General features: G+C 41.4%; 1 long non-coding RNA gene across 1 annotated transcript; it reads right to left on the bottom strand.

The window, feature by feature from the left end:
- Window positions 1-399: 399 nt before the first annotated feature.
- Window positions 400-19,014, bottom strand: LOC132343849 (uncharacterized). Its single transcript, XR_009492849.1, has 3 exons — window positions 18,816-19,014; window positions 9,168-9,292; window positions 400-694 (listed from the first exon to the last, which is right to left on the bottom strand). It is a non-coding gene; the product is annotated as an uncharacterized lncRNA (long non-coding RNA).
- Between the last annotated feature and the right edge of the window lie 7,044 nt (window positions 19,015-26,058).

Raw genomic sequence — 26,058 nt, 5'->3', positions numbered from 1 at the left:
ATGATCCTGAAGAGAAAGTCAAGCAGTCTAAACAAGGGTAATCCTAGCTGCTTCCACATGATGCTTTCCCCCTTCCCTGACTATGTCATCAAGTGAAGCAGTGAATGATTTTTTCACCAATAGGGTTCTGGTCTTCAATTCCAGTGTGTGTGTGTATGCGCGCGCGCGTGCCTCACATTAATAAGCAATTCTCAGACACCAGCTGGGTGTCTTACAATTTAAATCAATTCTGACACTATCTGTATCAGATCCTATAAAACTACTTCCCCCTCCCAGCCTGTGTCCCTCCTTCAGATGGCAGGCAGAAGCCCCAGATTTTCACCTGTGCTTCTGATCAACTGGTTCGAGATTGGGGCTTCCAATGACTCCCTTGTTGGGTTTGTTTAATTTTCTAAAGTGACTCACAGAACTCAGGAAAATATTTTACTTATTAGACCACCAACTAATTATGAAAGGTTATAACTCGGAAACAGCCAGATGGAAGAGATGCACGGGGCAAGGCGTGGAGAGAGGGCACAGACTCTCCCTGCCCTCTTCAGGAGTATCACCCTCCGTGTTCACCAGCCTGGAAGCTCTTTGAACCTGGTCCTTTTCACTTCTCATGGAGGCTTAATTACTTAGGCTCTGCTGAGTCACTGAAAACCTGGCTCCACAGGAAACCAGCCTCCATCTTCAGGTAGTTTCCACAAATGACCTAGTTAACATAATAAAAGACATCTTGATTACTCTATGTATTTATGTATGTGAAAGTCACCCAGTCGTGTCTGACTCTTTGTGACCCCATGGACTATACAGTCCACAGAATTCTCTAGGCTAGAATACTGGAGTGGGTAGCCTTTCCCTTCTCCAGGGAATCTTCCCAACCCAGGGATTGAACCCAGGGGTCTCCCACACTGCAGGTGTATTCTTCGCCAGCTGAGCCACAAGGGAAGCCCTTGATTACTCTGCTCTACCACATTTAGGATTTCAGGAGCTCTATGCTTAAAACCGGTTTCCCAGGTGGTGCTAGGGGTAAAGAACTTTCCTGCCAATGCAGGAGATGTAAAAGATGCAGGTTCGATCCCCTGGAAAAGGGCCTGGCAACCCACTCCAGTATTCTTGTCTAGGGAATCTCACGGACAGAAGAGTCTGGCGGGCTATACAGTTCATGGGGTCACTAAGAGTTGGACACAACTGAAGTGATTTAGTGCTCATGTACCTGTCTGAAACAGAGATGAAGACCAAACACATGTGTTTCTTAGAAGAAATCACAATATCATGCTCCTTGATTCATTGTTGATTTCAGTTTTCATAACTTCTTAAAAGTTTCTGGTTGTTAACAGTTCATGAGACCTCCAACTGTTTCATGCATTCAATATTGTGTGCAAGTCACTGATGACCAAGACACAAAGACTTAACTTAGATCTTAAGGAGAGGGAGACACACAATTAAACTAATAGTAATAGACAAATAATCATTCACATTTGGATTTTTCATAAATATTATAACAAAGAAGTATGTCTCCCAGTCTGGAGGATATAGCCATCTGTTATGGATCTCCAGTGGCCTTGGCCTGCAGTGGCTTGAAGCACGGTTTCAGTTCCCGGCCAGACATTGAAGTCTAGTTTACAGCGAGAAGGCTGAATCCTAGCCACTAGATCACCAGGGACTCATGATCAGTGATAAGGCCCTGGCCTGTCAGCTGTGTAGAAATGAATTTCCACATAGAGATGGAAAGTGAAGCATTTAGGAGGAAAAGGAGTACATGTAGATTGACACATGGGTTCACTGAGAGAGAGGAGCACCCTTGTGGCAGTTTCAATCATATATATATATATATATATATATATATGGCGTTTCTTCCAGGTTTCCTCGGACCAATCGATTTACTTTGCCTGGTTCTGAGTCCATATTTGGTTTATCTGGGGCTCCTCCCTGGTGCGTGTGTGCATCTCTTAGCCAGGTGAATTCTAGCAGAGAGGCCTATGGGTAGTTGACATCACTTACTATGGGGTGGCACTCCTCCTGTTTTGACCTCCAAGGAGCTCGTCTGTACATGTGTAGGTGGGGACATCTCCTTCATTTAAAGAAGGAGGAATACGTGGTCTTTTACCTCTTATCTGGGCAGAGCCCAGCCTCCTCCATTGTCCTGCTATTTTGGAGTTTCTGTCCACAGAGCAGAAACTGTTCAGCCTGGGGTCCATTTTTCTCCTGCCTCAGTCTCAGTGTCTGGGTGGAGAGTGATGCCATTTTCTGAGAAGGGAAACTCAGGAGGAAGATCAAGTTTGGGTAGGGCTTTGGGGAGGCGAATAAAACTCAAAGGCATATGAAGCTCACTTTGGACTGAGCACCGTTCTAAGCAGATTACAAACATTCACTTCCAGCAACCTCTGAAGGAAGGGCCATCATACCCCTACTTTACAGATGGAAGCCCAAGGCAAGGAGGATTGAGTGACTTTTCTAAGGCCACACAACTTGTGAATGGCAGAGCCAGGATTTCAAACCCAGACTGGCTGGCTCCAGAATCCACACTCTACCATTTCAGACAATTCAGACTCTCATCAAACTATTTAGACATGTTCAGCTGAAGATTCTGGTAGGACAAGTGAGTAGCAATTTGTTAAATAATTTCTTTAACATGTAAACCAGTCTGAGTTGGAATTTCTGCTACTGTTGGCGAAAGCATCCTAACACATAGAGACGTGAATGATGATCTGAAATTGTAAAATTCAGGAGAGAGGGATAGGCTGGATGTTCAGTCTGGTGATACCTTTAAGTTCTACTTCTGGCAGTGCATTGTTGGCTCTCCCCTCCTCTCTAGCATACATGCTCAGTCACCAGTCATGTCCGACTCTGCAACCCCATGGACTGTAGCCCACCCGGCTCTTCTGTCCATGGGATTTTCCCAGGCAAGAATATTGGAGTGGGTTGCCATGCCCTCCACCAGGGGATCTTCCCAACCCAGAGATCGAACACACATCTGCGTCTCCTGCATTACAGGTGGATTCTTTACCACTGAGCCACCAGGTAAGCCCCCTCTGCTTTCTCAGGGGTCTCTAATCCTTATAGGATTTGCATGGACTATAATAATGTTCATGCAAATTATAATGTAATGTCTTCTGGGAGATAAGGACACATAATGGATATTTTTTCTTTTTAAAATTAAATCTGGAAAGAGTGTCTGCCTGCCATGAGGATAATAGTATCCACTCACAGGTTCTGCCTTCATGTTCCTACCTGTACAGATACACATAAGCCCTAAGACCCTCAAAAATGACCTTGTTGCATGTAAGCCAAGTTGGACATGGTGATGGCTGTGAAAACTGGCAAGTCTGAAGGGCTGAAAAAGCAAGTAGAGCAGAAACAGCTCTCTGAGAATCGAAGGCAGGGTGCTCAGGCTGCCTGCCTTGGGCATCTCACATCCCACTTGTCTTGTTGCAAACATTGCACCTCTACCTTGTTTGAGAATGACGAAGCCTGATTAAAACCCTTTAAATGGCTCTTGTTGACAAGATTTGCTAAAGAACATTTTAATGACTAAACAAAATTATGGTGCAATTTCACTTGATTAAAGACAAAACCCAAACCTGTGCAATTTCCAGTGCATGATGTTAAGGCAGAAACTGAAAAACATCTTTAAAGAATTCAGAGCCTGGATTCCACAGGAGAGAAGCATGACAGGGGTGTGGATTTGCTTCTCTTTATCATGGCCTCCTGGGTGGCTTTTGTTTCCTTTGTCCTACTGGCTTTGCGTGTTCACAATTGTCTAGATAGCTTGAAGGTGACCAAGAAAACCAGATTCTATTTGCAAGTAGCATGCTATTTTGAGATGCTTTCTGAACTTCACTCAATGCCAGATTTGTGACATGTGTTTGTCACTTTCTCGTTGAAATTCCTACCATGGTTCCAGTCTGAAACCTCATATTGTTACTAAATCAGGTCTAGCTGCTCTTCACTCAAAAATTAGTACTTGAGTGAGACAGATGTTGGTAAAAAGGAAAATTGCTTTTAATCAGAATGCCAACAATCTGGGGAGATGGCGGATTCAGTGTCACCCCAAAACCATCTCTGAAGATTCTGCTTAGCCAGAAAAGTTTTGTGTGTGTGTGTGTGTGTGTGTGTGTGTGTGTGTGTAATAAAGTTTTATTAAAGTATAAAGGAGATAGAGAAAGCTTCTGACATAGGCATCAGAAGGGGGCAGAAAGCGTACCCGCTTGCTAGTGTTAACAATGAGGTTATATAATCCAAAGAATGTCTGGAGGTTGTAAAGACCTCCTCCAACCTACTCCCATAATTTACATTTTAAGATAACACTGTCCTCAGGCAAGATACATCCTTGTAAAGACCAGGTATACTCCCATAATTAACATTTTAAAATAACAGAAGTTTGAATCCAAAGACTGTCCTTAGGCAGGATACATTATTGGTATATAATCCTAAGGAATGTGGAGAAAGAAAAAAAGTTTGTCCTTTTTTCCTCCTTGCGAATTCCAGACCCCTCTCTCCTTGGGGAAAAAGGGAAAAAATCAGTGTTAATCATTGAGATGGCAGGGGTCGGAGTCATCACATTTGTTGACATCTCCCACTGTGTGCAGGCTTGTGGAAAGGCTTGTCGACTTCTGTCATTTTTATTTAGATGCTATGTTTTATTTTTGACTTTTTATTTTGTACTGGGGTATAGCTTATTAACACTGTTGTGATAGTTTCAAGTGAACAGGAAAGGGGCTCAGCCATACATATACATATACCCATTCTCTCCCAAACTCCACTTCCCTCCAGGCTGCCACATAACACTCAGCAGAGTTGCCTGTGCTATACTGTAGGTCCTTGTTGGTCACCCACTTTAAATATAGCAGTGTGTACATGTCCATTCCAAACTCCCTAATTATCTGTTCCCCCAAACCTCCCCCTCACTCCACAACCATAAGTTTGTTCTCTAAGTTACTGAGTCTCTTTCTGTTTTATAAGTTCATTTGTATAATTTCTTTTCAGATTCCCCATATAAGAGATGTCATATAATATTTTTCCTTCTCTATCTGACTTTGTTTTCTCAGTGTGACAATCTCTAGGTCCATACATGGTGCAAATGGCATTATTTCATTCTTTTTAGTGGCTGAGTAATATTCCATTGTATATATGTATCACATTTAGATGCTATTTTGTTCACAGTTTGGGACCTTTCTGAAGGGGAAGCTAAGGAAGAGATCTGGTCATCTGTTCATTAAATGATTCTCCATTTCTCCTTCTTTTATTTGTGGAAAGAACCAACAGATTAAGCAAGGTATTGTGAGGTTGATATTTCTCCTGGCAATCTTGATCCAGTTTGTGATTCATCCAGCCCAGCATTTCACAAATAAGCAGGGTGACAATACACAGCCTTGACATACTCCTTTCCCAGTTTGGAAGCAGTCCATTGTTTCGTGTCCAGTTCTAACTGTTGCTTCGTGTCCTACATACATATTTCTCAGGAGGCAGGTAATGTGGTCTGGTAATATTCTTAATCTCACTAAGAATATTCCACAGTTTGTTGTGATCCACACGAAGTCTTTAGCATAGTCAACGAAGCAGAAGTAGATTTTTTGGGGGATTCCCTTGCTTTTTCTATGATCCAGCATATATTGGCAATTTGATCTCTGGTTCCTCTGCCTTTTCTAAATCCAGCTTATACAACTGGAAGTTATTGGTTAGCATATTGCAAAAGCCACTTGAAGGATTTTGAGCATAATCTTTCTGGCATGTGGAATGAGTGCAATTGTATGGTAATTTGAACATTCTTTGGCATTGTCTTTCTTTGGGATTGGAATGAAAACTGACATTTTCCAGTCTTGTGGCCACTAAGTTTTCCACGTTTGCTGGCATAATGAGTGCAGCATTTTTATAGCCTCATCTTTTAGGATTTGAAATAGCTCATCTGGAATTCCATCACTTTCACTAGCTTAGTTCGTAGTGATACTTCCTAAGGCCCACTTGATTCCCGGATGTCTGGCTCTAGGTGACTGATCACATCATCAGGGTTATCTGGGCCATTAAGAACTTTTTTGTACATTTCTTCTGTGTATTCTTGCCACCTTTTCTCAATCTCTTCTTTTTCTGTTAGGTCCTTGCTGTTTTTGTTCTTTACTGTGCCTATCTTTGCATGAAATGTTCCCTTGATACCTTCAATTTTCTTTAAGTGATCTCTAGTATTTTCCATTCTATTGTTTTCCTCTTATTTCTTTGCACTGTTCACTAAAGAAGTCTTTCTTATCTCTCCTTGCTATTCTCTGGAACTCTGCTTTCACTTGGGTATCTCTTTCCCTTTATCCTTTGCCTTTTGCTTCTTTTCTTTTTTCAGCTATTTGTAAGGTCTCCTCAGACAACAAATTTGCCTTTTGCATTTCTTTTTCCTGGGGATGGTTCTGGTCACCTCCTCCTATACAGTGTTACAAACCCCCACCCAGTTCTTCAGGCACTCTGTTTACCAGATTTAGTTCCTTGAATCTATTTGTCACTTCCACTGTATAACCATAAGGGATTTGATTTAGGTCATATCTGAATGGCCTAGTGGTTTTTCCTACTGTCATCAATTTGAGCCTGAATTTTTCAGCAAAGTGCTGATGATCTGAGCCACAGTCAGCTCCTAGTCTTGTTTTTGATGACTGTATAGAGCTTCTCCCTTTGGCTGCAAAGAATATAATCAATCTGATTTTGGTACTAACCATCTGGTGATGTCAATGTATAGAGTCGTCTCTTGTGTTGTTGAAAGAAAGTGTTTGCTATGACCAGTGCATTCTCTTGGCAAAACTCTGTTAGCCTTTGTACTGCTTCATTTTGTGCTCCAAGGCCAAACTTGACTGTTATTCTACGTATCTCTTGACTTCCTACTTACGCATTCTAGTCCCCTATGATGAAACTATTCAATATTGGAAAAGGCGTACATCAAGGCTGTATATTGTCATTCCTGCTTATTTAACTTATATGCAGAGTACATCATGTTAAATGCCGGGCTGGATGAATCACAAGCTGGAATCAAGATTGCCAGGATAAATATCAGCAACCTTAGATATGCAGATGATAATATTTTAATGGCAGAAAGTGAAGAGTTACTAAAGAGCCTCTTCATGAAGGTGAAAAAGAAGGGTGAAAAAGCTGGCTTAAATCTCAACATTCAAAAAATGAAGATCATGGCATCCAGTCCTATCACTTCATGGCAAATAGATGAGGAAAAAGTGGAAACAGTGTCAGATTTCATTTTCTTGGGCTCCAAAATTCCTGTGGATGGTGACTCCAGCCATGAAATTAAAAGACACTTTCTCCTTGGAAAAATAGCTATGACAAACCTAGACAAAGTGTTAAAAAGCAGACATCATTTTGCCAACAAAGGTCTGTCTAATTAAAGTTATAGTTTAAAAAAATAAAAAAGCTATAGTTTTTCTAGTAGTCATGTATGGATGTGAAAGTTGAACCATAAAGAAGGCTTAGCACCGAAGAATTGATACTTTCAAACTGTGGTGCTAGAGAAGATTCTTGAGAGTTCCTTGGACAGCAAGGAGATCAAACAAGTCAATCCTAAAGGAAATCAGTCCTGAATATTCATTGGAAGGACTGATGCTGAAGCTGAAGCTCCAAAACTTTGGCCACTTGATGAGAAGAACTGACTCATTGGAAAAGACCCAGATGCTAGGAAAGATTGAAGGCAGGAGAAGGGGGCAGCAGAGGATGAGATGGTTGGATGGCCTCACTGACTCGATGGACATGAGTTTGAGCAAGCTCCAGGAGACAGTGAAGGTCAGAGAAGCCTGGCGGGCTGCAGTCTGTGGGGTTAGAAAGGGTTGGACAAAACTTAGCAACTGAACAACTGTGAGGTCAAAAGATTTGAAAGGTTTGTTAGGGCCAGAAATGAGTAGAACATGGGGCTGTCTAGTTTAAGGTTAATGACAAGACAACGAGGCCTCCTGCAGAGAGCTTTTTCCTTCCAAAAGCTGCTTATAATATCACCAATAGAACCAGTTGAGAAGATAAAGTGAGTTTATTGCTTATGGCTCTAATGAAGAACACCACCTTGCAAAGTGATAGCAATGTGCCTTCAGGGAAGGGAAAGTCACAATTTAATGGGAACTGGAGGTTTGATTTAAGACGGAATCTTTCAAAGAGGTGGCTTCGTTAGGATTGGTAAGGATCATGATGCAACACTTCAGGGTTGGTGAATATACAAAGGTGTGGATTTTGAGGAAAAGGATTAAAAATCTCTAGAGTCCATGTTTTCCACTGAAGAGCTGATGAATCTTTTTCTCAAGTTCTTGTAATGAATGTCAGATCATTTGCCTGGGCGGGAAACTCCCAGAAACAAAGAAAGTCATGCTAATGAACTCAGAAGAAAAAGCCAAAATCATGTTCATGTAGATAGGAAGTAGTTTTGGTTCCCAGAGTTTCAATCTGTGGGTAGATGATGTCCCTTCTCACTTTCCAAGGTTGAAATTCAGGATACTTAACCTGTTCTCAGGGTCCAATGTGATCCACCCTTTTCTAACCTTTTCAATCTCCATCACATCTGACGCTTGGCTTACACTATGCAGTTCAGCTCTACTGGCCTGCCACTAGTTCCTTGCTCTTCCTCACCTCAGGGCCTTTGCACATATTATATTCTCTGCCTGCAATACCCCTTTGCCTTGGATGTTTGGTCAGCTTCACCTTGTGGGGCTAAAATGTCACCTCTTCAGGGGAGCTCTGTCAATTCTGAGCCCAAGTTATGCTCCTTCTGTCCCCCATTTCCAACTTTTTTGACATTCCTTACAATTTGGAAATTGAAAATACATTTAATACACCTAACCTACCGAACATAATAGCTGAGCCTAGACTACCTGAAATGTATTCAGAACACTTACTACATTAGCCTACAGTTGGGCAAACTCATCTAACACAAAGGTTATTTTAAAACAAAGTGCTGAATATCTCATATAATTTTTTGAATACTGTTGTTTAGTTGTTAAGTTGCATCTGACCCTTTTGCAACTCTAGGAACTGTAGCCTGCCAGGATCCTCTGTCCATGGGATTCTCCAGGAAAGAATACTGGAGTGGGTTGCCATATCTTCCTCCAGGGGATTTCCCCAACCAGGGATCAAACCTGTGTCTCCTGCATTGGCAGATAGGTTCTTTACCCTCTGAGCCACCTGGAAAGTCCACTGAACACTGTTCAAAAGCAACATACCAGAATCTCTCTCTGGGTGCAGAATGGTTTTAGGTATGGATTGTTCCCCCTTGGGATCTTGCAACTGACAGGAGCATATCCACAACTCATCTTCATAAGAGAGGATTGCATCATATATTGGTGGCCTGGGAAAAGATTAGAATTAAAAATTTGAAGTAGTTTTTACTGAAGGTGAACCATCACTTTTACACCATTATAATACTGAAAAGTTCTAAGTTGAAGCATCACAACTTGGGGACCATCTGTACAGAGCAGGAGTTGATGAGGTCAGGAGTACAGGAGGCGGATTAGAGGGGTACCAAGGCCAAGACAGGGCTTCCCAGGTGGCTCAGTGGTAAAGAATCCACCTGGCAGTGTAGGAGATGCCAGAGACTTCGGCTCTATCCCTGGGTCAGGAAGATCCCCTGGAGAAGGAAATGGCAACCCACTCTACTATGCTTGCCTAGAAAATTCCACGGACAGAAGAGCCTGGCAGGCTGCAGTCCATGGGGTCACAAAGAGTTAGACACGGCTGAGTGAATGTGAGCATGAGAGGCAAAGAGAGAGAGAATAGGCACAGAGAGACCAAAAATCAGGATTTAAAGTGAGATTCCTTGATTTTTAAAGATAACCTAGTAATTTAAAGAAATATTAATAAATACTGCACGACCAAAAGCAGTGGTTCACTACTGGCAGTGATTTTGCCTCCCAGGGGATGATGGCAATGTCTTGAGACATTTGCGCTTTCACATCTGGGGAGAGGAGTATTAGGGGCATCTAGTAGATAGAAACCAAGGATGTGGCTAAAATCCTTCAGTGTGTGGGACAGCCCCCTAAAGAGAGCATCATCCAGTCCCCAATGCCAGTGATGCCCAATTTGGGAAACCCTGAACCAAGGAAAAGGAGACTTATGTCCACGGATGGGGTCTGTTGACGTGGTCAGCAAATTTCTAAAAAGGAACAGGTGAGCCAGAAGCTCAAGGATGACCCTCTTCCCTTCAGGTCTTTCCATATGCCTTCCTGTTTCCTTTATGCTTCAGCAGAGGTGATTTTCCACCACTTGGTTAACACTCCTCATTAAGTAATTACCACCCACAGGCCCTCATTTTCACGTCTGTAATCACCCCAAGTACAAAAGATGCCCTGTTCACCAGAGGCAGATGGAGATCAGTCATTACAAGGCTATTAGACTAAACTCAGGTGTCTTCCTTAACTCATCTCCATGGGCCGTATACTTCAGCTTGGTAGGCACTGAAGCTGTCTCTTCAGCCCTTCAGTCCAATGACTTCCCAGCCTGGTTCTCTAATTACTGCTGGTAGAGCACAATTTCCAATTCTAACCCTTAATGTTTCCACTGATATTTTTTAGGCAGCAGCAAAATCCACTCTTTTGCATACTGTATTCATAGCTGATTATATGAATCGCATTGCAATAAAATGAGAGGCAAGATAAATAATTTTGGATAGACCTTTGTTGTTAGGCAAGAGTATGTTTAGAGCAACTGCTTTTGGTTAGATAAATCAGACGTTGCAAACTCAAAGACGCCCAGGCAGGTCATGAGAAGGCAGGAAGCAAGTCATGAAAACAGAGACTGGTAGAACCAGAGGGGGTCACCCAGGTTAGAAGGAACACTTGTCCCTCATGTCCAGCCGATGCTGCAGAATGGCAGTTGGGTCCAGTGTGGCAAGATCTTTTGATGCTTCAACAGAACTAGAAATCAGAGTTTTTAAATGACTTTGTCTTAAGAGACTCTGTAGGATTTCTCTGAAACCATGTTGCCTAGATGTGGCTTGTGAGTTATCAGACGGTGATTGCTACTGAGATTCTTAGGAGCCATTTGCTTTCTGCATATAAGAGCAAATCAGAAAGTTATAAACGGGCCAGGTTAAGAAGGAGGGGCTGGTGGATTCTAGACTTGGAGGAAGAAATAGTTTTCCTACCCCTAAAGCAAAGCCTCATCAACCTCATCAGCATCATAATGGTCACTTGTGTGCTGGGCGTCCTACTAAGATAGGACCTTATCAGGGTGACCTCATTTATTTTTTAGCCCTTAATTTTATATTGAAGTATAGGCAGTTAACAATGTCGTGATGGTCTCAGGTAGGCAACAAAGGGACTCAGGCATACATGTACATGCGTCCATTCTCCCCCAAACTCACCTCATATCCAGGCTGCCGTATAACATCGAGAAGAGTTCCATGTGTATGTAGTAGGTCCCTGTTGGTTATCCACTTTAAATATAGCAGTATGTACATGTCAATCCTCTCATTTGTTTTACTGCAGCCTAGGAAATATTACCTCCGATTTGAAGGTGAGAAGCCCAGGTCTCAAGAGAAGTAACTGCTCATGATCACGCGATAATAATGACTGCTCACGTGACAGTATTTGAGCCTGGGTCTATGTGAGCTTTTTATTCATTACTGTCTATTCGACCATAGATGTTTGGAATTGAGAATGAGGGTTTTTTAACTTCAGAAGGCATTTTTGTAGTTTTTGACCATATCCACTACAGTCTATGGGGTCACAGAGTCAGACAAGACTGAGCGACTTTCACGTCCGTTCATTTCTGCAGGTAGAATGGAACAAAGTTAACTGGATGATCAAGTGAGAATTCTAGGTTCCTGAAACATAAGATGACAACAAAGACAATGTTGACCAATTCCTCATTTTCCTGTGGTGGTGTGTTACTCGTTCAGTCGTGTCCAACTCTTGCGACCCCATGACTGCAGCCTACCGGCTCCTCTGTTCATGGAATTCTCCAGGTAAGAATACTGGGGTGGGTAGCCATTCCCTTCTCGAGGGGATTGTCCTAACCCAGGGTCTCCTGCACTGTAGGCAGATTTTTATCAATCTGAGCCACCAGGGAAACCTTATCATTTTCCTGAGCAGCAGTCTATATATGCCTGAAGGCAATTGGTGTATAAATACCTCAGTTCCCTCACCATTTTTAGGTACCTATTTCTACACCATCACCCAGGCGTCCCTAGCAGGACTGGGCTTTGGGTGTCAGTAGGACTAACTTGTTTTTTGTGATGGCTTATTTCCCTTTCCAATCTCACTATTTCCTTGCTTTTATCTCTCAAACCAGCTATGCATATATGAATCTTTGTCTTGAGATCTGCTTCTGAGAGCACCCAAACTAAGACTCAGGAGCACCTCAAGTTCCTTTGTTTTTGCAAAACTCAGATTATATTTCCTTCTGTTGGAACTAGGCATGTCACCAAGCATTAGCTATTTGTATTTATTATATGAAGTCTTATGTGATCATAGGCTGGAAGATAACAGAATTTAGCATTAGTTTTAACTCAAACTTACTAGTAAAACAATCAAAAAAAATGGGAGGGGAGGGAAGATATAAATCAAAAGGATTTGGCCACAAAGAAGATTTTTGATTGCTGTGATCTCTGCCATGTTCCCATGGTTTTAAATGTGATTGATTGTCTACAGTGCATCATTTCCAGTGATAAGAGGCCCTTTTCTTTATTTTTCTGTTTAATTTTCTTTCTAATGACTTTAAAGGAAGAACTCTTTGGCACTGAAAATTACTTTGGATTGTAACAAGAAAGATGCAGAACTTTTTTTCTATTTCTTTTAATGGTCATTCAGGGACACAGTGTAATTGAATTAAGACACTTCCAGGAGGTGAATTATAGGATAATAATTCAGGCCTTTCCATTTAATAGGAGCTGGCCTGTGGCCTTGAGTCCACTAGATCTGAAGGGGTGAATTACTGCTCCATAACTCACAAGGTCCCATTTAAAGAGACCCTGGTTAAAGAGAATTAACATCAAGAATCAAATCTGGCAAAGGCAACACAAGATCTAAGAGTAAGGAATGTGAGGAACATAGAAATGAATTTGCAAACTTGGCTTCTCACTTCAAAGAAGTCAGACCTCAGAGAATAACATCAGGCCCTTGATAAAAATGAATGGCCTCTCAGCCCAGCAGAGTTCTGGATATTTTTTGCCAAAGCCCTGACACACACGTGTGAAAGTTTTGAGCACCCCGACTTTTCAGAACTGATAAAGTAACTAGCTTTATAATGGGCTTCCCAGGAGGCACTAGTGGTAAAGAATCTGCCTGCCAGTGCAGGAGACATAGGAGATGTGGATTTGATCTCTGGGTGAAGGACCCCTGGAGTAGGAAATGGCAACCCACTCTAGTATGCTAGCCTGGTAAATTCCATGGACAGAGTAGCCTGGCAGGCTCCATGGGGTCTCAAAGAGTCAGACCTGACTGAGTGACTAAGCACACACATTCAGTCTACAGGAGCATGAAGAGAAAGCAACTAACTGAGCTTTAAACCTAGCTAGGGCACAGGCCAGGTGTCCAGCAGGTGTGTGCATCCTGAAGGCAGAATGGACAGCTACCTCCTAGGGTACCCGAGGCATCTCTTCCGGGAGTCACCATAAGCTCTCACTGATGCCTGAGATTTCTTCATTCACAATTCATTTGGGCTCAACATTTATACCTTTCTGTTTTCTCTTTTTTAAAAGCACTTGGCATTGTTCATAAATAAATGTGTGGCACTTAACTCACAGACAGATGTGAGCTCATATCTAAACTCCACAACTTACAGTCTGTCAAATCTTGGGGAAACTGCTTGCCCTCTCTCTCTTTCAAGCTTCTCATCTGTAAAATGAGGCTTGTAACAATACCACCTTCTTAGGGCTGTCAGGAAGATTAGATAAAAGAACGAACATAATAATGCTTAGCAAAATGTCTGACATAGACATTCTGATAAAGAATAAACATTATTGAAAAATATCCTTCAGAGAGCAATGTGCATGCCAAGAATCACTTAACTAACTGTGTTCTCCTTTTAAAGTCTAGAATGTGAATATTGTTTCATATAAGAAAAAAAAAGGATCACTAATTCAGTAAAGTTCATAAATATTTTTTTCTAATATGATACTAATTGGAAGTTAGCCACCTCTAAGGTAAATCTAAGTTTTGGAAATTTCTAGAAACCTGGAGAAAAACCATCTCAACTCCAAAATTTCCATCCAGTTTAGGAGGTCAGTACCAGATGACAGAACCTGCGCCATCTTCACTCCCTCCAAGACCTCTTGCCTATCGTTGGCCAACTGTCTGCTATCTGTCCCAAACTTTTACCTACAGATAAGAAGAAAAAGCTTATAATTCACTACAGTTCATTAAAATGAAAATAAAAATTTATTTTGCATCAAAATGAAAAATGACTCATTTATTATTAGCATATAAATAGCATTTTTAAATGTCACTCTGCCTCAAAATCACTTACATTTTCAGTGATCATAGCACACAAAATTAATTTTTGATAGCCTTTTGTGATTTGGCTGAAAATTCTTATTTCTTTTTGTGCTTTAAACAGCAAACTGTATCCACTGCTATTCATAGCAAATTTTAGATAATGAAGCAATTAAAAATACATGGATTTAAGATCTTATCTCATTTTTCCTTTGGCCTATTTCTGCTTCATTATTCATGAAGGGATATGTTTAATTCAGAGTTAGTAATTGCAGATATATCTGGTATAAATTGTGCCTCATATTCTTTACCCATTTCAATTTATTTTAGCAAATAGATCTCTATTTGAAAAAAAGTAGTTGAGAGCAGGGAGAGTATGATAAAAAGCAGAAAGCTATACATGTATGTGTGTGTGTGTTGATTGGCATGTCCAAACAAGATTTCAGAAATGTTAATAATCACATTACCTGAGGATTTACCAAGAGCCAAGAACTGTGCTGAACAATTACGTATGGCATTTCATTCAGTCCTAAGAGTAATCTTATCAGGGAGGTACCCTTAGTGCTTCCATTTCTTAGATATGGAAACTGAGGCTCAGAGAGGCTAGAGAACTGAGTAGGAGGTCATTAAAAATGACAGAGAAGCAAGATTAGGACCTAGTTTATCTGCCTCTACAGCTGGTGTGTCCAACCGTCCATCACACAGTTTCCTGTGTCCTGGGGCTGCACAGTTCTGAACCACAGATAATTTGTTAGAAGCTTGAAATCATCTTGCTGCTCCATGTAGGAGCATCCTTACTCCATAAAGTTGCTGGTCTGAGGAGCTTGTCACTTATTTTGTTTTCATGAACCCTAAATATGTTTCAGGAATTTATCCTAGGGAAGTAATAGAAATGGTACGTGTAGTTCTTGCAATGTAACTTGTTCCAGGGTTTTATGTACTAATAAAAAAAAGAAGAAAGAAAGAAAAGAAATGAAAAAAAGAGAGCAGAGGAGAAAATGAAACAAAATAAGAAAATAGTCTTAAAATGTTCAATTACAGTTTAAATAAACTCCAATGCATTTACTCAGTATTTTTTATTATTACTCTGGAGCCATTGACAATGACGATGAAAGTTTTAGGTTACTTAAATCCAAAAATGTTCATGGTATAAAAATAATAGGTTTATAAAATAATATGTATAATGCACTCCTTTTTAATGAAAACATTACATATGTATATATAAATGTGTGTGGGCGTAAGAGGAGAGAATCTAGACAGTACTGTCCAGTAGAAATATAATGTGTCACAGATGTAATTAAAAATTTTCTAATAGGCATATTAAAAACTAAAGCAAAAGGGTAGCATTAATTTTAATAATACTTTATTTATCCCCCAATACTCAAAATATTATTATTTCATTCTGTAACCAATCTAAAATTATTAATGTGATATTTTACATTTTTTTGTTAAGTGTTGTAATCAGGTATGCCTCTCATACTTACGTGCGTGTGTGCTGAATCTCTTCACTTGTGTCCAGCCCTTTGCGACCCTACGGACTGTAGCCCACCAGACTCCTCTGTCCATGGGAGACTCCTTGTCTCTGGGCAAGAGTACAGGAGTGGGTTGCCATGCCCTCCTCCAGGGGATCTTCTTGACCCAGGGATCAAACCTGCATCTCCTGTGTCTCCTGAATTGCAGGCAGATTCTTTATGCACTGAGTCACTTGGGAAGCCCAAAGGAAAACTCATGTTGGCCAGGAATTGAACCCGAGTCAATTGCTTGGAAGGCAGCTATCCTCACCACCATACCACTAATGCAAAAAGTGAAAGCTGTGTCATTCAGTTGTGTCCAACTCTTTGTGACCCCATGGACTGTAGCCTGCTAGGCTTCTCTGTCTAGGCATAATGCTGGAGTGGGTTGCTATTCTCTTCTCCAGGGGAACCTTCCCAACCCAGGGATCGAATCCAGGTGTCCTGCATGGCAGGCAGATTCTTTAACATCTGAGCCACCAGCAAAACCCAATTGTAATGTGCTTCCTGGCTGTAGCCTTTCTTGCTGATTCAGGTCCCTCACGCTTTCACACCACATCGTCTGCTCTAACTGCTGAATCACAGCATCCTGGTCCCTCCCTCCACAGGACTGATCTCAGTTCCTTCTCAATCCACTGCGGATTCTTGTCCGAATCCTGAGTTCTCTGCTGTAATGTGGTCCATGCCTTGCCTTCTCTGTAACGGCAAAATATCATCCTAAGTACTTAATTACTTTGTAAAGTGGCCATGTTGCCATTGCTTCTGGAAAGAAAACTTGAATTAAATGGAAAGTGTCTTCAAGGATTTTGTTTTTTTTTTTTACTCTAACACATTGCATTGATCCCTGCTATGTATTCCTCCATTCCAGACTCTAGGGATACATGAGAGAACAATTAGGCAAGAACATCACCAACTTTATGGAGCTTGAGTTTCCAGCATGAGAGACAGTAAAAAAAAAACAAAAACATGCAAGCAAGTAATTATGCAATATGGCAGGTATTGTTGAGAGCTATGGAGGCAAATAAAGGAGGAAAGGGGAGACTGAGGTGTCGTTATGTTGGATGATTGGGAAGTTGCGTTTGACAAGGTAACACTAAGCAGTGACTTGACAGAAGTGACTGAGGGATTCATGAAGCTATGGGAGAGAAAACCATCCAGCAAGTGCAAAGGCCCTGAGGTAGGAGCAAACTTGGCCTGACTGAGGAAACACGAGCGGCCACAGTGGCTGGCATTGAAGCTTATTTTGCCAGGTTCAAGGTATGAAGTAGAGGTTGAGAGCCAGAAGTCCAATATACTTGAGCTATTTAACATACAATTTTAAGATGTTGGTGTTATGGTGCTAGAAACCCTCTTAATCACCCCAAAATGAGGACAAGGACAAATAAATTGGACAGCTTGAGAAACATCAGCAAAAGAGGCTGTTACTCTCTGGGTCCATGCTGTACAGACAGAATAGCCTTGAGAGAGAAAATGTGAACCATGGGAGAGAAGGAGAGGAGCAAGGACTTGGAGGCACAAGTAATCAAGAGGAACATAGACGCTGGAGAATTCACAAAAGTCTTGGGAGAATGTTAGGCTCACAGGACTTGGGATTGGAGCTCAGGTCAAATATATTCAAAACTCAAGGAAGGGGTCATGACCCTGTTTACATCTTGGTTGAATATACTTAGGACACAAAATACTTGGAGAATCATATAATCTTAATTTGGTTTGTTCTTAGGGATACACCCAATGATTTAAACCTGATTTTCAAATTGTTTTAAAAATTTTATTTATTTATGACTGCTCTGGGTCTTTATTGCTGTGCATGGACTTTCTCTAGTTGTGGTGAGTGGGGGATACTCTCTTGTTAGGGTGCACAGGCTTCTCATTGGGGTGGTCTCTCTTGTTGCAGAGCATGGGCTCTAGGTACATGGACTACAGTAGTTGTGGCGTGAGAGTTTAGTTGCCCCTAAGCATGTGAAACCTTCCAGATCCAGGGGTCAAACCCATGTCCCCTACACTGGCAGGCAACATCTTAACCACTGAGCCACCAGGGAAGTCCTCAACAAAATTTTTAACATCTACATTTAATACTAAATAGATTAACAGGTGAAACACAAAAGGATTTCTCACGAGTGGGCTTTTTCAAAGAGTATGTTTCCTTGGCACACAGAAAATGTTATGTGGGGTGGAAAAAAGTCCCATTTATGAAAATCTTGTTTATGCCACAGTGATGCAGAATGAAGGGCTGTTGGCACTGCCATCCTGGCATGCAAATGACCATTTCTAGTAATTCTTTAGAGTGCATGTTTCCAGGCTGCAGAGAGCATTGTGTCCAAAAAATAGGTAGGATTCACTCTGCATGCCAACTGTTACCCTGCCAGAAAGCCATGCCATCTGGATGTCATCCTAATATACTCCCTCCTTCACCCAGAGTAAATCTCTGTCATGATGAGTAAGCACTATATCATAATCTCTGGGCTCCAGTCTCGTCTGATCACTGACTAGCTTGGGACGGTGGCCATAAATCCTGAGTCTCAGTTTCCCTGAATGGAAAGGGAAAATAATTATTAAAGTGAGGATACATTTGGTTGAGGATCAAGAAAGAGAAGGCTTAGCAGCGAACCTGACCAATGACAAACTCTGAATAAGGTTAGTATGAAATAAGTGAAAACATCTAGATGATCAACAGAGAGCTACCTGTATTTTGTTCTTTTTTCTTTCCACCCCTTTTGGAGAAAAATGACAAGGACTCACTTTCAAGAAATTACACTATGTTCAATGCCTTCCCATCAAGAGCATGCAATGTTCCGTATCTGGCCATTGGTAAGTATCAAATGGGCTCGTGTCAGACAAGACATGGCTTTTAATCTCCCTTGATTTGCCATGTCACCTGTCAGCGACCTTGACTGTTGCAGAATTGCAGTTTACTGATAACTGTGTTTACCGCTTTTGAAGTCATGTCTGCCGAAAACCACATCTGGTTCACCGCCGCCTCAACAGACACAGGATGATGTAGAAAGGCTAATTCTGCGGTGTACACAATCCGTGTCTGTTTTCCCACAGGATTCCTGATGGAGTGAACTCATCAGAGGCAGTTCCTTGAAGGCTGGCGATCCCGCGGAGAGGCGAGGACAGGGTGGGACTTGAAATCCTCAGTGAACTACCAGGGGATTGTGACCTCAGACACAGGGATGAGAGAGGGTGCTGTTGCCCCAAGGAGGGTTGCAGTGCTTTTCAGAGTCCTTTCCCTTGGTCTAGCAGCCACCTTTGGTGTAGACCACGTTGAGATTTCTCAAATGAAGGGACATTTCCCAGACTAGTTGTCTCACTTGGAAAACATTAACACGAATACTGATGTTGGGAGAAAGTCTAGTGCCATAAGCGGGAGAGATGTTTTATACTTTATTAGGGGACTTTCCTGGTGGCTCAGACCGTAAAGAATCTGCCTGCAAAGCAGGACACCGGGGTTCAGTCCCTGGTTCAGGAACATTCCCTGGAGAAGGAAATGGCAACCCACTCCAGTACTTTTGCCTGGGAAATCCTATGGACAAAGGAGCCTGGTGGGCTACAGTCCATATGGTCACAAAGAGTCATACATGTCTGAATGACTAATACTTTCATTCAGGGTATAAAAGCTATGGTTTTTCCAGTAGTCATGTACAGATGTGAGTAAGTAAGTAAGTAAGTGAAGTCGCTCAGTTGTCCAACTCTTTGTGACCCCGTGGACTGTAGCCTACCAGGTTTCTCCATCCATGGGATTCTCCAGGCAAGAATACAGGAGTGGGTTACCATTTCCTTCTCCAGGGGATCTTCCCGACCTAGGGATTGAACCCGGGTCTCCTGAATTGGAGGCAGACGCTTTAACCTCTGAGCCACCAGGGAAGATGAGAGTTGGACCATAAAGAAAGCTTAGCACCAAAGAACTGATGCTTTCAAACCTTGGTGCTGGAGAAGACTCTGGAGAGTCCCTTGGACAGCTAGAAGATCAAACTAGTCAGTCCGAAAGAAAATCAACCCTGAGTACTCATTGGAAGGACTGACACTGAAGCAGAGGCCACCTAATGTGAAGAGCCAACTCAATAGAAAAGACCCTGATGCTGGGAAAGATTGAGGGCAGGAGGAGAAGGGGACGACACAGGACAAGATGGTTGGATAGCATTGCCGACTCAACAGACGTGAGTTTGAACACACTCCAGGATATAGTGAAGGACAGAGAAACCTGGCATGCTGCAGTCCATGGGGTCCCAAAGAGTTGGACATGACTTAGCGACCGAACAACAACAAGGGTATGAATGATGGCATCTTTATTTAAAAGCCTAGTAAAAATATCAGCTACTGTTCACTGAATGTCTGCGATATGCCAGATGCTAGTCTTAGATACTTTTCTTGCCTGGACACAGTTCTGTGAAGTAGCTATATGTGTTTTGATGTCCATTTTAAAGATGTGGAAATTAAAATTCAAAGAGGTATCGTAATTGACTCAACGATGGTCCGTCCTTTAGCATTTGAGTTGTTTTGTGTTTTTGATCACTTGCCTGTAGCTCACTGATGTCAAGTATATGCCTAGTAGTTTAATTCCTGTCACAGGCTACGCATATGTTCACTTCTAGACCATTTTACAAAGTCATTATATCAATCCAAGGAGCAGAGCCCAATCTGAAAGTGAGCCTAGCTGATTTCTGCTCTAATACTTTTAGATACAGTGGTCTAGCCTAAAAAGTGCCAGGTGTAAATAATAGAAACTTTCTTTTATATATATATATTTTTATTAAATTCATTTATTTTAATTGGAGGCTAATTACTTTACAATATTGTATTGGTTTTGCCATACATAAACATGAATCCGCCACAGGTGTACACGTGTTACCAATCCTGAACCCTCATCCCACCTCCCTCCCCTTACCATCCCTCTGGGTCATCCCAGTGCACCAGCCCCAAGCATCCTGTATCCTGCATTGAACCTGGACTGGCGATTCGTTTCTAATGTGATATTATACATGTTTCAATGCCATTCTCCCAAATCATCCCACCCTCTCCCTCTCCCACAGAGTCCAAAAGACTGTTCTATACATCTGTGTCTCTTTTGCTGTCTCCCATACAGGGTTATCGTTACCATCTTTCTAAATTCCATATATATGCATTAGTATACTGTATTGGTGTTTTTCTTTCTGGCTTACTTCACTCTATATAATAGGCTCCAGTTTCATCCACCTCATTAGAACTGATTCAAATGTATTCTTTTTAATGGCTGAGTAATACTCCATTGTGTATATGTACCACAGCTTTCTTATCCATTCGTCTGCTGATGGACATCTAGGTTGCTTCCATGTCCTGGCTATTATAAACAGTGCTGCGATGAACATTGGGGTACACCTGTCTCTTTCAATTCTGGTTTCCTCAGTGTGTATGCCCAGCAGTGGGATTGCTGTGTCATAAGGCAGTTCTATTTCCAGTTTTTTAAGGAATCTCCACACTGTTCTCCATAGTGGCTGTACTAGTTTGCATTCCCACCAACAGTGTAAGAGGGTTCCCTTTTCTCCACATCCTCTCCAGCATTTATTGCTTGTAGACTTTTGGATCGCAGCCATTCTGACTGGCATGAAACGGTACCTCATTGTGGTTTTGATTTGCATTTCTCTGATAATGAGTGATGTTGAGTAACTTTTTATGTGTTTGTTAGCCATCTGTATGTCTTCTTTGGAGAAATGTCTATTTAGTTCTTTGGCCCATTTTTTGATTGGGTCGTTTATTTTTCTGGAATTGAGCTGCAGGGGTTGCTTGTACATTTTTGAGATTAGTTGTTTGTCAGTTGCTTCATTTGCTATTATTTTCGCCCATTCTGAAGGCTGTCTTTTCACCTTGCTTATAGTTTCCTTTGTTATGCAGAAGCTTTTAATTTTAATTAGGTCCCATTTGTTTATTTTTGCTTTTATTTCCAATATTCTGGGAGCTTTCCATGAACCTTTGCTCCTGGCAAGTAGAGAGTTTTATTTTATTTTATTTTTAAGTAGAGAGGTTTTAGTGTGGTGGTGCTTTGCTTTGTAAACATTTTAATTAACATGTAACCATAACATACAAACGATGTGGATAAGTCTCAAGTGAAGAGCATGTTGAATTTTTTAAAATTTTATTTATTATTTATTGGAGGATAATTGCTTCACAATGTTGTGTTAGTTTCTCCTATATAACAAAGTGAAAAAGCTGTACAGTTCAGCCATTCAGTCGTGTCCGTCTCTTTGCCACCCTATTGACTGCAGCATGCCAGGCTTCCCTGTCCTTCACTATCTCCTGGAGCTTGCTCAAACTCGTGAGTCAGCTATATGTATATGTGTATCTACTCCCTCTGGAGCCTCCCTCCCCTACCTTCATCCCACCCTTCTAGGTCATCACAGAGCACCAGGCTGGGCTCCCTGTGTTATATAGCAGCTTCTTCAGTTCAGTTCAGTTCAGTTGCTCAGTCGTGTCCGACTCTTTGTGACCCCATGAATCCCAGCACGCCAGGCCTCCCTGTCCATCACCAACTCCCGGAGTTCACTCAGACTCATGTCCATCGAGTCAGTGATGCCATCCAGCCATCTCATCCTCTGTCGTCCCCTTTTCCTCCTGTCCCCCATTCCCTCCCAGCATCAGAGTCTTTTCCAATGAGTCAACTCTTAGCATGAGGTGGCCGAAGTACTGGAGTTTCAGCTTTAGCATCATTCCTTCCAAAGAAATCCCAGGGCTGATCTCCTTCAGAATGGACTGGTTGGATCTCCTTGCAGTCCAAGGGACTCTCAAGAGTCTTCTCCAACACCACAGTTCAAAAGCAGAGCAGCTTCTTACCAACTGTCTATTTTACACATGATAGTGTAATGAACGGACTTGTGGTTCATTGAATTTTTGCAAAGTGATGACGCCTATGAGACGACCTCCTGAACAAGGTACAGGATATACTAACCATCCTGTCAGCTTACCTCCAACTTTATTCTTGTTCAATATGGTCTTTATTGCCCCTTTGCATTTCCATATACACTTTGGAGTCATTGTCCACAACAAAAACTCCAGCTGGAATTTTGAATGAGATTGTATTAAATTGAAACATTAATTGAAAAATTTTTAGATTGGTGTGTTTTCTATCCTTAATACTCAGAAGAATTCACTGGTAAAGTTATTTGAGCCAGGAGTTGGGCTGTGTGTGTGGGGTGGGGGGCAGGAGAGATGGATTGTAATTGCAAATGCAATTTATTTATTAGCTGTGGAAGTATTCAGATTTTCTGATGTTTCTTATGTCCATTTTGCTAAACTGTTTTTAAAGAAAAATTCCCATTTCATCTAAATTTTCAAATCTGTTGGCTTATTACCTTTCTACAGTATATGAAGGGATTATTTTGTGTGATAGAAATGTTATATGTCTTGATTATGACATGTCAAATATTTACTTGGGGTTATATGCTTGTCAAGATTTATTTAACTGTACACCTAAGGTGAATACATTTTATTATTTCACTTACAATTTTGGAAAATTTTAAAAGTCCATTAAAGTCCATTAAAATTGTTGGTGGTAAAACAAGATACACTACAGGAAAACATGTACATTGATACAACTACTTGAGAAAACAATTTGGAAATATTTTAAAAAATTGACAATGTAGGGACTTCTCTGGCATTCTAGTGGTTAAGACTCCATGCTCCCAATGCCGGGAGTCAGGGTCAGGGCGTGGGTTCAATCCCTAGTCAGGGAACTAATATGCCATATGACAGGCAGCCAAAAAAATAAATGAATAAAATAAAATTTAAAAATGAAAATGTGTATATGCTCTCACTTAGAAATTTCACATGCTTTAGTGAAATACTCCCATATACATTAGAAGAGATAGTGCAACATTTATTGCAGCTCTGTAAGACAAAAAGTGAAAAAAATGTTATTATCACTCAGAAGGTAAATGGTGATGAATATGCATAGTAGACTAGTATATCACTCTTAAATATAGTGATTTATAACTACATGGTTCAACCTAGATACATACCTTAAAGAAATGAGTGGGAAAAAAAAAGTTACAAAGGAACACGATAGTTAATGCCATTTATGTACATTTTAAAGACTGCTGTTCTTCCACTTTTTTCCCCACTGTGATAAAAACCTGAGCTGGGGACAGGGAAATCCAGAATAAAGATTTCCTTACAGGGAGGTGAGCCCATGCCTCACTGTGTTCCATGGAATGTGAGCACTGTTATTCGGCAGCTTCCAGGAAACTTCCTGAAGTGTATCTGCAAAGAGCCTTTAAACTTTTCTCCTCTCCAGTTTCTTCCTCTTCTACCCCTTGGCTCTCTGTGTTGCCTTCCTACCACTGTTATAACAAAGCAACCTAACCTAAGTAACTCTAAATGCTGCTAAGCCACTTCAGTCGTGTCCAACTCTGCGTGACCCCATAGACAGCAGCCCAACAGGCTCCGCCGTCCCTGGGACTCTCCAGGCAAGAATAGTGGAGTGGGTTGCCATTTCCTTCTCCAATGCAGGAAAGTGAAAAGTGAAAGTGAAGTCGCTCAGTCGTGTCTGACTCTTAGCGACCCCATGGACTGCATCCCACCAGGCTCCTCCATCCATGGAATTTTCCAGGCAAGAGTACTGGAGTGGGGTGCCATTGCATGACAGAGGCCTATTCTCTCCTGACTCTGGAGACCGGCATTACTACCAGCATGTCTGTGCTCTCTTAGTGGTTCTAGGGAAGAATCTGTTCTGCGTCTTCTTCCAGCATCTAGTGTTGCTGGAAATCCCTGGCATCCCTTGGCCTGCAGACACATCATTCCAATATCTGCCTCTGTCTTCACATGTGTATTTGTGTCTGAGTCTCCCCTTTTTCTTCAACAGGGACACTAGTCAGATTAGGGCCCATACTAATTCAGTATGAACCTCATCTTGACTTGATTGCATTTGCAAAACTCCATTTCCAAATAATCTCACATTTGCAGATACTGAGGCTTAGGACCTCACCATATCTTCTGGAGGACACAATTCAAACCATGGCATCTCCTCTTCTTCCTTCTCATTAGAATGTGGATATGATGGCAGGGGCTTGAACACCCATCTTGGACCAAGAAGTAAGTTTTAGAATTGAATTCGTGCATGGAGGCGCTATAAGATTAAAAAAAAAAAAAAAACAAAAAACTGAGTTCTTGAAATCTAAAGAAGCCACATCAGATCTCTTGCACTTTTACATGCAAGAGAAATAAATATTTATCTCTTAAAACTGCTCTTCCATTTACCTGGGGAGTTTCTTTTATTTGTAGCCAAAGCTAATCTTATACACATTCATAGGATAATTTATTGGAACAAAAGTGGAAACATACGAAGCACATGAACACAGACAAGCAAGAGGAATGGGGAATGCTGATCAGAGGGAACCTTGTCTTCCTTCATATGTCTTATTTCTTTTATTAAAAGACGATAAAGCAAATATAGCAAAAGTTTAATAGTTATAATAGAAGGTGGGCACTTTGTCACAAGTCAGGATGATGCTCATCTTTGAATTCTGAGGTTTTTAAATGTATCCCTCCCTCAAATCCCCTCAGAATTTGAAAGGAATCTCTCAAATTCCTTGTCCTCCTGTTGCTTGGGCTAACCTGGAATTCCCTGAACACACTGGCTGTGCTCTAGCCTCTTTGAAAGAGTGCTTCCCCTCACTGAAAACATGCTTTTCACCTTCCTTGCCTGGTTAACTCCTTCTGGGCATCTGTGGAACCTTTTAGAAAGCCAACAAAAATTATATTTCTATATATCAGATTTCAAAAGAAAAGCCCAGTGGTGACACATTTTTCATAATTGGAAGAGTCTTTTTTTTTTGGGCTGTACCACGTGACTTGTGGAGTTTTAGTTCCCCAACCAGGGATCGAACCAGAGCCCTCAGCAGTGAGAGCTTGGAGTCCTAACCATCGGACCGCCAGGGAATTCCTTCATTTTTATAATTTCTTAAACTATGAAAGTGATCCTTGCCCATTGTTTAAAAAAAAAAAAATCCTGAGACCAGTATGACTAAAGTACACAAAAGTAAAAAATTGAAACCTGACCTTCATCCATCTCTATGGTATCCCAGAGGCAAATCACCTGAGTCAAGATTTAAACGCTTTAAAACCATGTATACCTGTGGCGGATTCATTTTGATATATGGAAAAACCAGTACAATATTGTAAAGTTAAAAAATAAAAATAAA

Source organism: Bos taurus, chromosome 25 (assembly GCF_002263795.3).
Source record: "Bos taurus isolate L1 Dominette 01449 registration number 42190680 breed Hereford chromosome 25, ARS-UCD2.0, whole genome shotgun sequence".
NCBI lineage: Eukaryota > Metazoa > Chordata > Mammalia > Artiodactyla > Bovidae > Bos > Bos taurus.
Note: the sequence above shows the minus strand (reverse complement) of the source record. Positions and strands in the feature narration are given on the sequence as shown.